General features: G+C 34.4%; 1 protein-coding gene and 1 pseudogene across 4 annotated transcripts in view; one reads left to right on the forward strand and one right to left on the reverse strand.

The window, feature by feature from the left end:
• The window catches only part of TCF12 (transcription factor 12), a 300,859-nt gene that overhangs the window by 233,212 nt on the left and 54,488 nt on the right, over positions 1 to 13,159 (reverse strand). The window lies entirely within an intron of this gene.
• LOC148094122 (small ribosomal subunit protein eS6 pseudogene) lies at positions 8,270 to 8,995 on the forward strand (annotated as a pseudogene).

Genomic DNA, 13,159 nt, shown 5'->3' on the forward strand with positions numbered 1-13,159 from the left:
CAGACCTATTTTTATGTTAGTTATTACACATAAAAATCACAAAATTTTAGAACTGGAAAAGACCTTAGAGATGATCTTATACGGACTCCTCATTTTACAAAGGAAGAAACTTGGGCCCAGAAATGTAAAGAGACTTGTTCAATATTAAGTTTATGGCAGAGTAAGGGAACTTAGTGCCTTTACAGAACACAACTACCTGGAATAAGAATTAACTGTAGTTATCCGCTACCCTACAGCACACCACCGTCAAGTTATCTCAACCCACAGAAAGTGGGGATTTACTGACAAGTTTTCAGAAATGAATAAATGTTAAATTTCTCATATAAAATTACCTTAGACAATAATCATGTTCTCTTGTACAAGAATGCATTTTTCTAAGTGTGCTGTTAACAAAGTAGTGGTACTCTCTAGAAGTAGTACACTATTTTTATTTTTTTTAGTTGCTTTTAGAGAGAGAGGAAGAGAGAAGCAAAGAAATAACTATTTCTCAAGCTCACCCATAAATCCAATTCACAATCTAGAACTGATCCTCTTCTCTTAGATGCAGTTCTCATTATCTGTTGGTTTTCCAGGTGTGAACATGATAAAGGATTAATTTAAATCAATCATTACCCACAAACAAACTGCTAAGTACTATGTATAAGTAGTACAGCCTGAGACGATCCATAGACTATGCTTGCTTTATTTTACCTAGTTAAAACTGAAGCTTTTAGAGAGACATACCAAATGGAAACTGAGTTTCCCTTTAGATTGACAGCTTGCCAGTCCAACTTAAAAAGGAAAGCTTTTAGGAACTTCCCTTAAATCAGTTAGTTTTCTTTTTTGGTTGAGATACATCTGTGTAGGACTCTACAAATGCCTTGCTTGACTGGTAACTCTTTTGCTAATCGAGTACTCTGTGTTGTGTCCAAAATACAGTGGTAACTCGGGTTTTCAAACGCCTCCGTTGACGAATTATTTCAGTTTGCGAACATGCCGCAGAAGTTGAACATGCCACACGGCTTCCACTGAGGGCAAGATCCTGAGGCCTAGCTATCGGCTGTTGATCCCTCAGTTTTCGAACATTTCACACCTCGAATGGTCTTCCGGAACAGATTACATTCAAACACCGAGGTACCACTGTATACGTGAAGGGGTCAATTAACTGTAGGCAATCAACATGGATGGATGTCTACTCCGAAAGAAATTTCAGATTTATGAATACAAAGTATGTGTTAGGTGCATTATATTTCTGTTTCAATAGACTTGACATGTTAAGTAATCTAAACATTAATTGTTATCAAGTATGATTTCAAGGGTGCTCACTTATGGAGGAAAAAAGGAATGTTATTTCTTTGAAGGCATGGTTGATTATTCCCCTTTGTGCTGTTTTCAGGGAAGTGAAAAGTAGAAGTGTTTGTTTTTTCATGGGGCATGTAGAACATTCCCCACAGTCCTCCCATTTCCCACAACCCTCACATACACGCCTTCCCCACCATGTCTTTCCTGTACAGCCACCTCCGTTTTTCTCACTTGGAACAATAGGGTAAGTCACCTGGTGCTCTAGATATGACTTCTTAATGTGGACAAAGAAAACTCTGTATGGAAGAACTGGGAAAAGAGATATGCTCAACCTCAATATATCATGTCCCAAATTCAAGGCTCATTGGTCCTTCTCCTTCCAGAAATGGTTTCATGTTTTCCTTCAGTCCAGACAGTTATGCTAGGGGGTTATAATATCTTTCACACCTTTTTCATGACCCACTCCCTTTACTGCTATGACTTCCTAGGGACAGTGGAAATCCTTCCCTTCTCTCCTTTTCCTTGAACTCTTAAGAGAAAGGCAACTCCCAGGACAAACTATGGGAGCAGGTTAAATTAAGAACAAGTCATTCAATATCATGTGCCTCTTGGTGTTACACATAGCATCAACTACAAAGTTTTATTGACAAAAAAGTTTAATGTTTCAGAAACAATGGGAGATAGCAGAATACATTAAATTCCATTTCAAGAAAAATCCAGAATGTGAGATATTCTACTGGGGGAAAAAGGTCAATTGTAAGGGAAACTTTTAAATGAAAAGAAACTGAAAATATGTAACAATCAACTGCAAAGAATATTTTTTAAAAAATCCATGGAAGACATTTTTGGGACAATTCAGAAAGCTGTAAATAGGGAATAGTGTAAGGGGAACTGCTGTTTAATTTTCTTTGTGATGATCATGATACAGTTACGTAGGAGAATGACCTTTTTTGTGAAATGCCTAATGAAATATTGCAGGCTTATATTCAAAATCATAAAAGTCATGAAAACCATTACAAGTATGTGATTCTTGGTCACTGAAATATAAATAAAAGCATTAAAAGAATTACAGAAAAGGTAAAATTTATGAGTAGAAAAAATACGGGTACAGAGACATGTTAAATGTACCTCTGCAAAATAAAGCGCTAAGGTAGGACTTCAATGTGAAAACTCAAGTGAAGAGATAGCCAAGCCTTGGTCGTGGTAAATATCAGAGATGATACCTCAGTAGAGAGACTAGTGAGGCTTAAGGTGCAGAACTAGAAATCACTAAAAAAGAGATATAGATAACAAAAATAAAACTAGACTGAAAAGTGGAGCTGAAAAAGCATCAGGTTCATCATTCCTTATTTACTCAAAACAACAGCCTTTGGTTTCACTGATTTCTTGTATATTTCTGTCCTAATTTTTAATTTTCTTCTGTTTACTTGTTTAATTTGCTCTTCTTTTTCCAGTTTCTTATGGTGAAAGCTTACATTACTGATTTAGATATTTCTTCTAATATATGCCTTCAATGCCACTGATTTCTCTCTAAGCACTGGTTTTTTTTTTTAAGATTTTTAAAAAAATATATCTTTATTGATTTCAGAGAGAGGAAGGGAGAAGGAGAGATAGAATCATCAACAATGAGACAATGATTGGCTGCCTCCTGCACGCCCCCTGTCGGGGATTGAGCCCGCAAACCCGGCATGTGCCCGGACCAGGAATCAAACCACGATCTCCTGGATCCTAGGTCAATGCTCAACTGCTGAGCCATGCCCAGCTGGGCTCCAAGCACTGTTTTTACTGCATCACACAAATTTTAATAAACTGTGTTTTCCTTTTCATTTAGTTCAAAAATTTTTTAAATTACTCTTGAGATTTCTTCTTGGACACATGTGTTAAGAAGTGTGTTCTCATTCCTTATTTTATATGTTTGAAAAAAACACAGATGCCAAGAAGTGAAATAGCTTACAAAAAGGTCAACAGAAAATTGGTCAGAGAGTTTATATATACTAAACATGTTTTGTCTCTCCGATTTTACTACAAAGGTTTTTTTGGAACTATTATAAATAGTATTTATTATTTCATTTTCTCCTTATACACTGCTGGTATACAGAAATACAATGAATTGTGTATATGTTGATGTTGTATCCTGTAACCTTGTTGAAATCACTTATTCCAGGTCTTAGGAGATTCTCTGGGATTTTCTACATAGACAAACATGTTGTCTGCAAACAGGGACAGTTTTTTTTCTTCCTTTCCAAACTGTATGCCTCTTATTTCCTTTTGTTGCCATATGAACAACAACTCAAGCTTCCAGTAAAATTTTTATAGGACAGGTAAGAATGCACACCATTACCTTGCTCTCATTCATTGGGAAAAGCATTCAGTCACACACCATATACAGGGTATGTATGATGTTAGTTGTAGATTTTCTGTAGGTTTGTTGGCCATGATATATTATTCTTTTTATGGAAAGTAAGATTCAATTTGCTAATATTTTGTTGACAATTTTTGCAACTATGTTCATGAGATATACTAGTTCATAATTTTTCTTCCTTTTTTTCCTGTCTTTGTCTAGTTTTGATATCAGTTTAATTCTGACTTCATAAAGAGGGTTAGGAAGTATTCCCTTCTCTTCTGTTTTTAAAAGAAATGGTAGAGAAATCATGTTATTTCTTCTTTTAAATATTTGGTAAAATTCATCAGTAAAACCACCTGGGTCTAGATATTTCTTTTTTGGTAGGTTTTTAACTATGAATTCAATTTCTTTAATAGTTATAAGACTATTCACAGGTTCCAACATAGCTTCTGTGGGCATAGTTCCAATATCAGTTCAATTTTCAAAGCCTTTGCCATTTTATTTGAATCTGTTCCACTTTACATCATCCAATAATCAGTCTAGGACTTGGGCAATAGTTTGTTATTTCCATGTCTGTATAGTTCAGGGGTGAGCCCATGAATTCATTACCAACTTTATAGTATTGTTTTACCAAATTTCTCCCTCTATAGATCTTAGTACTTTCCCATTCTCTGGGGAATCCCTTTTCCTTTCTTCAGTCAGAATGCTGGGGCTTTAGGTTATCTGCTTGATCACACACTTCTGCTATCATACCTGCTCTGGGGCTGCACTGGGAAAGGACAGGGGGCTGGGGGGAAGTAAAGGGAGTTTGTCAGTTGGAGAGGAAGGTTCCCATCCCTCATCATTTTGGCTGCAGGCTACTGCTGCAGTCCCTGCTGCCATTACCACAGAATTACTTGGGACTATGGCATGAGAGAAGAGGGAAAAGAAAAAAAAATTCCACATTCACACTGAGTGTTAGGAGTTATCTTTCCCGCTCCTTAAGCCAAAACTAGCCCGCTTCTTTTGGAGCTCGTCTATACCTAAGTGCCCACTTGTAGCCATCAGACTGTGTTAAGCTCAGGCTCAGCAATACAGGAAGGAAAAAAATGGTAAACTCACAGCCAGTCTGATGATACTCTGGCTTCTAGTCTTCTTTCCCAATCCACCTGGTTACTATTTAAAAATATTCTTCAGAGTCCTCAAATAGCTGTCCCATCCACTGTGCCCAGGTTTTATAGATGCATTCAGCGGATGAAATAGTGAGTGTGTATGCTTAATCTATCTGAAAATGAAACCATCCCCTAAATTCTATTCTCACTTAATTCTCATTAACACACAGACACCTCAAATATCATTATCAGAAGATATTAGTTATCTAAAATAAGAAAGTAGTTATTGCCATTTACAGATAAAGACCTACTTCACAAAGTAACCAACTCATAGGAAGAGAGCCTCAATTCTAAGAAAACTTGATGTTTTGGCTAAAGAGCTTCTATGATTACATACTATCGCTGCAAAGTCCTCAAAATTTTATAGTGCACTATCAGAAAAAAGTGACTCTGCTCAAGACACAGATACATGGAAAGATATCCAGTTCATGGATTAAAAGCATTAATATTTTTTAAATGTCCATACTACCCAAGCCATTTATAGATTCAATGAAATCCCTATCAAGATTCCAATGGGCATTTTTTACAGAAGCAGAAAAAAAAAATCCTAAAATTTACATGGAACCACAAAATTCCAAAATATTTGCAAATCTTATATCTGATAAGAGGTTAATATCCAAAATATATGAAGAATCTGTACAACTGAACAGCAAAAGATAAATAATCGAATTTAAAATTGGGTAAAGGATCTCAATAGACATTTTTCCAAAAAAGATATTCAATTGGCCAACGGGTATGTAAAGAGGTGCTTAACATCACTAGTCATTAGGGAAATGCAAATCAAAACCACAATGACTCATTCCAGTTACATTGGTTATCTTCAAAACGACGAGATAAATACTGGTGAGTATACAAAGGGAACCCTGGTACACTATTGGTGGAACTGCAAATTCATACAGCCACGATGGAAAACAGTACAGAGGTCCCTCAAAAAAGTAAAAACAGAACTACTATATGATTCAATAATTTCATTTCTGGGTACATATATGAAGGAAACAAAATCACTATGTAGAGAGACATCTGTATCCCCCAAGTTCACTGCAGCCTTATTTACAATAGCCAATATATGGAAAAAACCTAAGTGCTCCCCAATAAATAAATGGATAAAGAAAAGAATGTGGTGTACACAACAGAACACTATCTAGCAATGAAAAAGAAGGGAGGAAATTCTGCCATTTGTGACAACATGGATGGGCTTTGAGGGCCTATGCTAGGTGAAACTAAGTCAGAGAACAACATATACTATTTGATCTCACCTGTATATGGAGTCTAAAAACAGAACAGAACAGAAAAACAGATTAAATTTGTGTTTACCAGAGACAGGAGGTAGGAAGAGGAGAAACAGGATGAAGGTGGTCAAAACACACAAACTTACAGTTAAAGATAAATAAGTACTAGGGATGTAACATACAACACAGTGACTACGGTTAACAATGCTGTACAGTATATTTGAAAGTTCTGAGAGAGAAGTTCTCATCATAAGGAAAAGAACATTTTTAATTGTTTTTGTATCTATATGAGACAACGGATGTTAACTTATTATGGTAATCATTTCACAATATATTTAAGTCAAGTTATTATGTCAGACACCTTAAACTTATGCAGTGCTGTATGTCAATTATATCACAATAAAACTGAAAGAAAAAATTTTAAATGATATATCTGAAATGTTATTAAAAGTAATTGAACTATATTTAATTATAAATTAAAATAACTTAAATGATAAAAATGATATTTTAATTATATCTAAGTGATACAGCTCATCTAACTTTGTATCCTCCTGTATCCTTTACTATTTGGGGGGAGAAATGATCAAAATAATATTTTAAAACTCAAAAAAAAGACTCGCTTTCTTACTTTGATGAAAATCACAATGACATGATGGCCACATCATGAAGTATTTATGTGGATGATTCATTTATAGGTAAATAGTTAAGAATCACCATCCAAGGAAATGTTAAATGATTTTCAGTAGTAGACTCAAATTAAAATTATTAAGGACATTTTCTTTCAAAAGAGTGACTCTTAAACTCTTTCAAACTCTGGCAGTTTTATTTATTTAAAACTTAAATAAATAAGTTTTAAAATTTAGGTTTAAAACAAGAACAAAAAAGAATCAAAAGCAGAAAGATGACAACAAAATTTAAGGGGTTTTGGATTTGAAAGGCCTAAAGTTTAAGGGGATAATTTTTTAAGAAAACCTAAGGAATCACACAAAGGTATTTGTCTCCGTAATAAACTTAAATTTCTTCATTGACTTGTTTTTATCAACTTACTTTTTCTATACTCTGAACATTATAAGACAATTAACTCTTGTACAATGTGTCAATCAATGATAACAAAGGGCACTGTAATACAACTATTTATTTATATGAGTCAACTTTGTAATTCTGACAAGAGCATATAAAAAATAAGGTATACAAAAATTAGTGCTTATTTTCATTTCTTTAAAAAATATAGAATGCTTTGCCATGAAAAACTGTTAACCTTAGATGTCTTAAATTTTCAGACTATCATCATTCAAGCAGCAGGCAGGTCTCTATACCCATAGACTAAAAGACATTTTTCATAATGCATACTACTGAAATCTTATTTCCTCCAAACTTTATTTAAATAGACCCATACTTTACTTTGTTAACCAATTAAAATTCTGAATTAAATAAGACATTATAATGTAGCGATTAGAATTACACAAAAGATAACATAAGGTCACAAGTTTAATCCTTTCCTATGCAAGTTCAATATTCAGCTTTTTCCTATGCCCCTAGATCTGGTCAACCATTTTATCTTGTCCAATGCAGGGCACGAGTCACTGGATGGGAAGGGAGGGTTCATGAGGAAAGAGGAGAGAAAAAAAGGAAAAGGAATCAGAGGACTGGCCTGTGCAAATCCTTTACTGTTAGTGGGAAAACAACTTAGTGAGTGAGATAATGGGCCAGGAATACAGTCTTTCATTCCAAGAACTAGTCCCATATAGGGGGACTGGGAAATTAAAGCAAACACCCGAGAATTTAGTTAACTTATCTGAAGCGTGACATGGAAATTTTAATTTAGGAGTTCTGGTCAAATTTGTTAAGAAATTCTTAAAAGTTCAGCAGTATTCCAAAACATACTCCAAGAACACATTGGCCCATCAAAACATACTATCTCTGCTTCAAATTCTGCAGGAAAGATGCTACAGGCCAACAGACATGTAGAGCAGTATTAATAACAGCAAATCTGCCCATATTAAAAACTACCACCCCTTCCTTATTAAAATAAGTATCCAGTATTACAGGCAACACAAGCTATGAAATGCAACCTAGAATTTACCACTCAAATGTATGTTTCCATTATTTTTCAACTGCTGATTAGGAAGGCAAGGAAAAACACAAGCACCGTGTCCCTCTAAATGTTCCTGTGAAGTACAAGCACCATAAAGGAAAACCATCTTAAGACAGAACTTTGTGCCCTTTTTTGTGGCGCCTCGGAGGTCGGCTGCTTCAGGATAAAGATGAACATCTCTTTCCCAGTCAAGGCTGCCAGAAACTCACAGAAGTGGACAATGAATGCAAACTTCGACCTCGTAGGAGAAGCGTATGACCACAGAAGCTGTTGCTGATGCTCTGGGTGAAGAATGGAAGGGTTGTGTGATTCCAATCAGTGGTGAGAACCACAAACAAGGTTCCCCCATGAAGCAGGGCATCTTGACCCATGGCTGTGACTGCCTGCTGCTGAGTAAGGGGCATTCCTGCTATAGACCAAGGACTGAAGAGAAAAAGTGTAAATCTGTTCGGGGTTGCATTGTGGATGCCAGGCTCAGTGTTCTCAAGCTAGTCATTGTAAAAAAGGGGAGAAAGATATTCCTGGTCTCACTGATACCACTGTGCCCCATCGCCTGGGGCCCAGAAGAGCTAGCAGAATCCACAAATGTTTCACTCGCTCTAAAGAAGATATGTCCACCAGTATGTTGTGAGGTAGCCCCTAAACAAAGGTAAGAAACTTAGGACTAAAGCACCCAAGATTCAGCATCGAGTCCTGCAACATAAACATCAGCGTATTGCTCTGAAGAAACAACATAGTAAGAAAAAAAAGGAAGAGGCTGCAGAATATGCTAAACTTCTGTTTGGCTAAGAGAATGAAAGAGGCCAAAGAAAAACACCAGGAACAGACTGCCAAGAGACGTAGGCTGTCCTCTCTGAGAGCTTCTACCGCTAAGTCTGAGTCCAGTCAAAAATAAGATTTCCTAAAAGTAACTATAATGAAGAACAAACATAAACAAAAAAAATAATTTTGTTTGAATAAAGCTTTGGTATATAATTGCCCAATAACTTAAAGTTAGTAAATCAGTCACCCAAAAAAGGAGGTAGAACACTTTGGTTTTTGTATCATATCATTAGGGATACAGCTTGAAATAACAACATGAAATCTTATTTTAAATCTACTGTTCTGCTCCAAATAGAATTTCTTTCACTGAAGACATCATAAAGAGCAACAAACAAACAAGAGTTAACTGGAAAAGCTTTGCACATAATCTGAAAATGGTAACTGTAATATTTACACACATGCATAAAAATAATACTTAATAATGAACAGTATCATTGCAACACCAAAGCTACAGCAACTTTTCCCTGCTGGATACATTTTAAGTCAAAATTTTTAATCCCAAAACAAGAAAAAGTGTTTTGACATTTATTTTTAGCTATTTTATTTTTTCTATTTTTTTCTATCTGTACTCTTTACATCCATATATAATAAACTCTGTATTATTTAGTTCCATCTCTGAAGTTAGAAAAATTGACACTAAAAAGGGAATACAGTCAGGTCAAGGAAAATAGATTTGGGAGGGCGGCCTTGACATTTCAAGGCTAAGGAACAGTTTGAGGTGGATCTAACAACTCCTACACAGTATCCTCATCTCCTAAGCACCAGACCCAAGTACCACACTTTCCTGTTCCCTGTAAAGGCTGAATTGTTCACTAAGCTCAGACAGCTCTTCTACTGGGGAGGCAGCAAGTACCGTATTTTTACTAAGTCAAGGTCAACCCTCCCTCTAGGAGCCAACAAACTGATTCCTGGAGCAATAACACTGCAATTACAATATGGGTCCTTGGGTTTTAACACACAGGCTAGTTCAGTGTTTGTGAGGTGGTAATGTCAAGAATTGTTTAAAAAAATTATTTACACACATGCAATACACACCCTCATTGTGAAATATATATATATAAATATATATATATAAGCAAATAATCTTTTAAAGCAGAGGTTAGCAAACTACAGCTGGTGGGCCAAATCCAGCCAGTTGTCTGGTGTGGTTTTTTAAGTCCTGCAAGCTAAGAATGATTTTTAAAATTTTAATGGTTAAAGTTTAAATGGTTATGAGAAGCTATGTTATATTCTGGTTTTTGCCTATTGGCCTGCAAAGCCTAAAATATTTCACTATCTGCTCCTTTCAGAAAAAGTTTGACCTCTTCACTAAAGCAAAAACTATGTTCACCTATGAATTCTAGCTATAGCATGTAAGTATGTTCATAAAGAACAACCAATGTTTAATGTTAAAAGCTAATACCATTACAGAAGTGATATAATCCCAATTTAAATATTGGTATAAACATGCATAAAATATAAAATATACACACAGAAAGGAGATCAACATAAAAATATATAGTTAACTTATCTTGATAAATGTCACTTTCACCTTTTTTCTGTACTTTCCAAATCTTTTCAAGTGAGCATATCATGGTTATGAACAGGAAATAGTATTGAAATATTATAGTGCAAAATTTACAAGAAAATACAGACCACAATATTTTTGTGACTTGAATCGTAGTTATGTGGTTACTTACATACAGGTTCAGTAACACTTTGGTATCCACCATTATCTATAAATCAAACTGTTAAGAGTTAAAATAGTATATTTACATCCTCTCACCATACATAAAAAAGAGAAGGCCCTATTTCATCAGAAGTCAGCGTTGTTGATCTGGACTCTCAAGGTCACTACTTAGGAAATAACTTTCAAGCACACTACAAGATATTTCATATAATTTGAAGTTTAATTCAAATATTGTTTCCTACATTCATGTTAGCTTCAGTATTTCTTTCAAAACACAGTAAAAAAAATGTGACTAAATCCCTAAATATATTCTATGCATACTCCATATGCCCTATATAACCATAGCATTAACATTTAAAGTCATACTGGGCAGTACAATTTCTTGTTAACTAGACAGTTCAAACAAATATTTTTCACTGACAGAAAAATGTTTCTATTAAAAAATCAGAGAGGTGTTCTACTAACACTAAGGTACAATGAAACAATCATGATTGTTTTCGTAAATATTACTTTTTCTTGTGCAATAATTATTGGTTATGTTTTAAGCTGCTGTAGCATATTATTAACTGTAAACATAAGGCAGCATACTAATACGCATGATATATGATATATCATTATGACCAGTTTAACTCTAACTTGATAAATGCAAGGTTTACTTTGAATGGTTAGAAGGCCCATCTTCTCTGTGTTCTGAAACAAAAACCAGTCTTTGCTTTATGGTTTATTTCCTGAGTTTATCTGGAAAATGCACATAAGTCTTACTTCTGAATGATGTTGAAGTCCAAATTTAATTCTCCCAAACCACAAATTTAAATAAGAATACCACATATCAGACTACAAACAACAGTTTTTCTTTCCAAGTGTCACTCATATTTCTGTTCCCTTTATAGTACAATGTTAACTGGTAAAAAATTTAATATCATTAAAATGTTAAAATACCAACTTTTAAAAAGTAAAAACTAGTGATCATATCATGTATCAAGACTACTGCAAAATAATAAAAGATCCCATAGCTATCTAACACTGACTAGAGTCTTAACTTTGTATAAAATATCAGCCATAAGAGTTTCCCTACTCTCCCTCTTCTCTTGATAGAAGCAAGCACTCAGAGAGAAACTTAGAACATTTATTCAGAGGACAGAAACCACACACTAGAGCCCTATTAGCAACAATTTAAAGGCAAAGACTTCATCTCATTTAATGCTGAATTACTGCATTTTGCAAGACGACATCAAAATTCAAGAATTGGCCTTAGCCTCAGAAATCTATCTTACTTACATAGATTAATAATACAAATCCAGATTCTATTGTCAAGGATAGTCAAATATCCTCAAAAAAAAACCCGATAAGCTACTTATTTAATAGAAAACAGATTTTGAAGACGTTTTGTTTCATCTGAAATGTCTATCCTGCTAAATATTACATACAAACAAATCTTGTCAGAATTATATTTAATTAGCCAATATTTTAGATTAACAACATCTCTTACAGATATACGAAACAGACAATTTGTCACTTACTCTAGGCTAAAGCTTCCTTTTAACAAAAAAAAAGAAAAAAGAAAAAAAAAAGAACTGCATTCATATATTCAGTAAAGCAAGTAAAAAAAGACCCTTTGTATATACGGATATACAAAATAACTCAGTTCTATAGTCAACAGCCTCTTTTAAAAACTTTTAAAACTAATTTACTCCAAAAGATATGCAGGAATTCAATAGATTATAAAATTGCTGGTAGATTTCTATTTCTGGTTTCTGCCATAATAAACACTAGGGGTTTAAGCTGAGCTGCTTTTCTTGACTTAAAAGATTTTTTCCACAGTCAGCAACTTACAACAGGACATACTGTAATAGCAAAATGGAAACTACTTAATCAACATTTCCTCATGGTAACACATATCATACATAACAGTCTGTAAGGGTAAAGTTTTATTTTAAAAAGTAGCATTTAAATTTTATTTAGCAACACAAGCTCAATTTTCTTCTCTGGTTCTGTCAACATATTTAGTTAATTTTAGTCAACAATACACCAAAAAAAGGAAATGTAAGCAGTAATATAAGGCAATTTGTTTATAGTTTTGAATAAGACCACACTTTCATCTTTTTAGAACATAGGTAGCTGTTTTTCAAGTCTTACAGAATAAATATGATCCTGTTCTCATAATATATGTTTTTAAAACTGTTCCTGTAAAGAATTTAAACCACGTGTCAAACTCAACAATACGTGAATCACCCAACACATAAATCTTTCAGATTTCTGCTTTCAAACTGCAGTCATCTATAGCATCACAAAAGGGTGACAGAAGATTGAAAACTGTTGGGCATGATTTCAAAATGCTCCTCTTCCCTTTCTGCCCACTCTTCAAATCATACCACTTAATAAAAAATAAAAATCTCATAACTGAAATTCCCTCAGCCTCACAGTTGGTCTTGTCGGTTTTAACACATATAACCTCTAAATTCTATCATTTACAAAATACTCTAGGAAACAGCTTTTTAGTCATTGAGCTCATTTAAACAGAATAATAATTATTCAGAATTAAACAGGTTATAGTAGAATTCATAAGCC

Source organism: Miniopterus natalensis, chromosome 1, assembly GCF_054644295.1.
Source record: "Miniopterus natalensis isolate mMinNat1 chromosome 1, mMinNat1.hap1, whole genome shotgun sequence".
Classification (NCBI taxonomy): Eukaryota; Metazoa; Chordata; class Mammalia; order Chiroptera; family Miniopteridae; genus Miniopterus; species Miniopterus natalensis.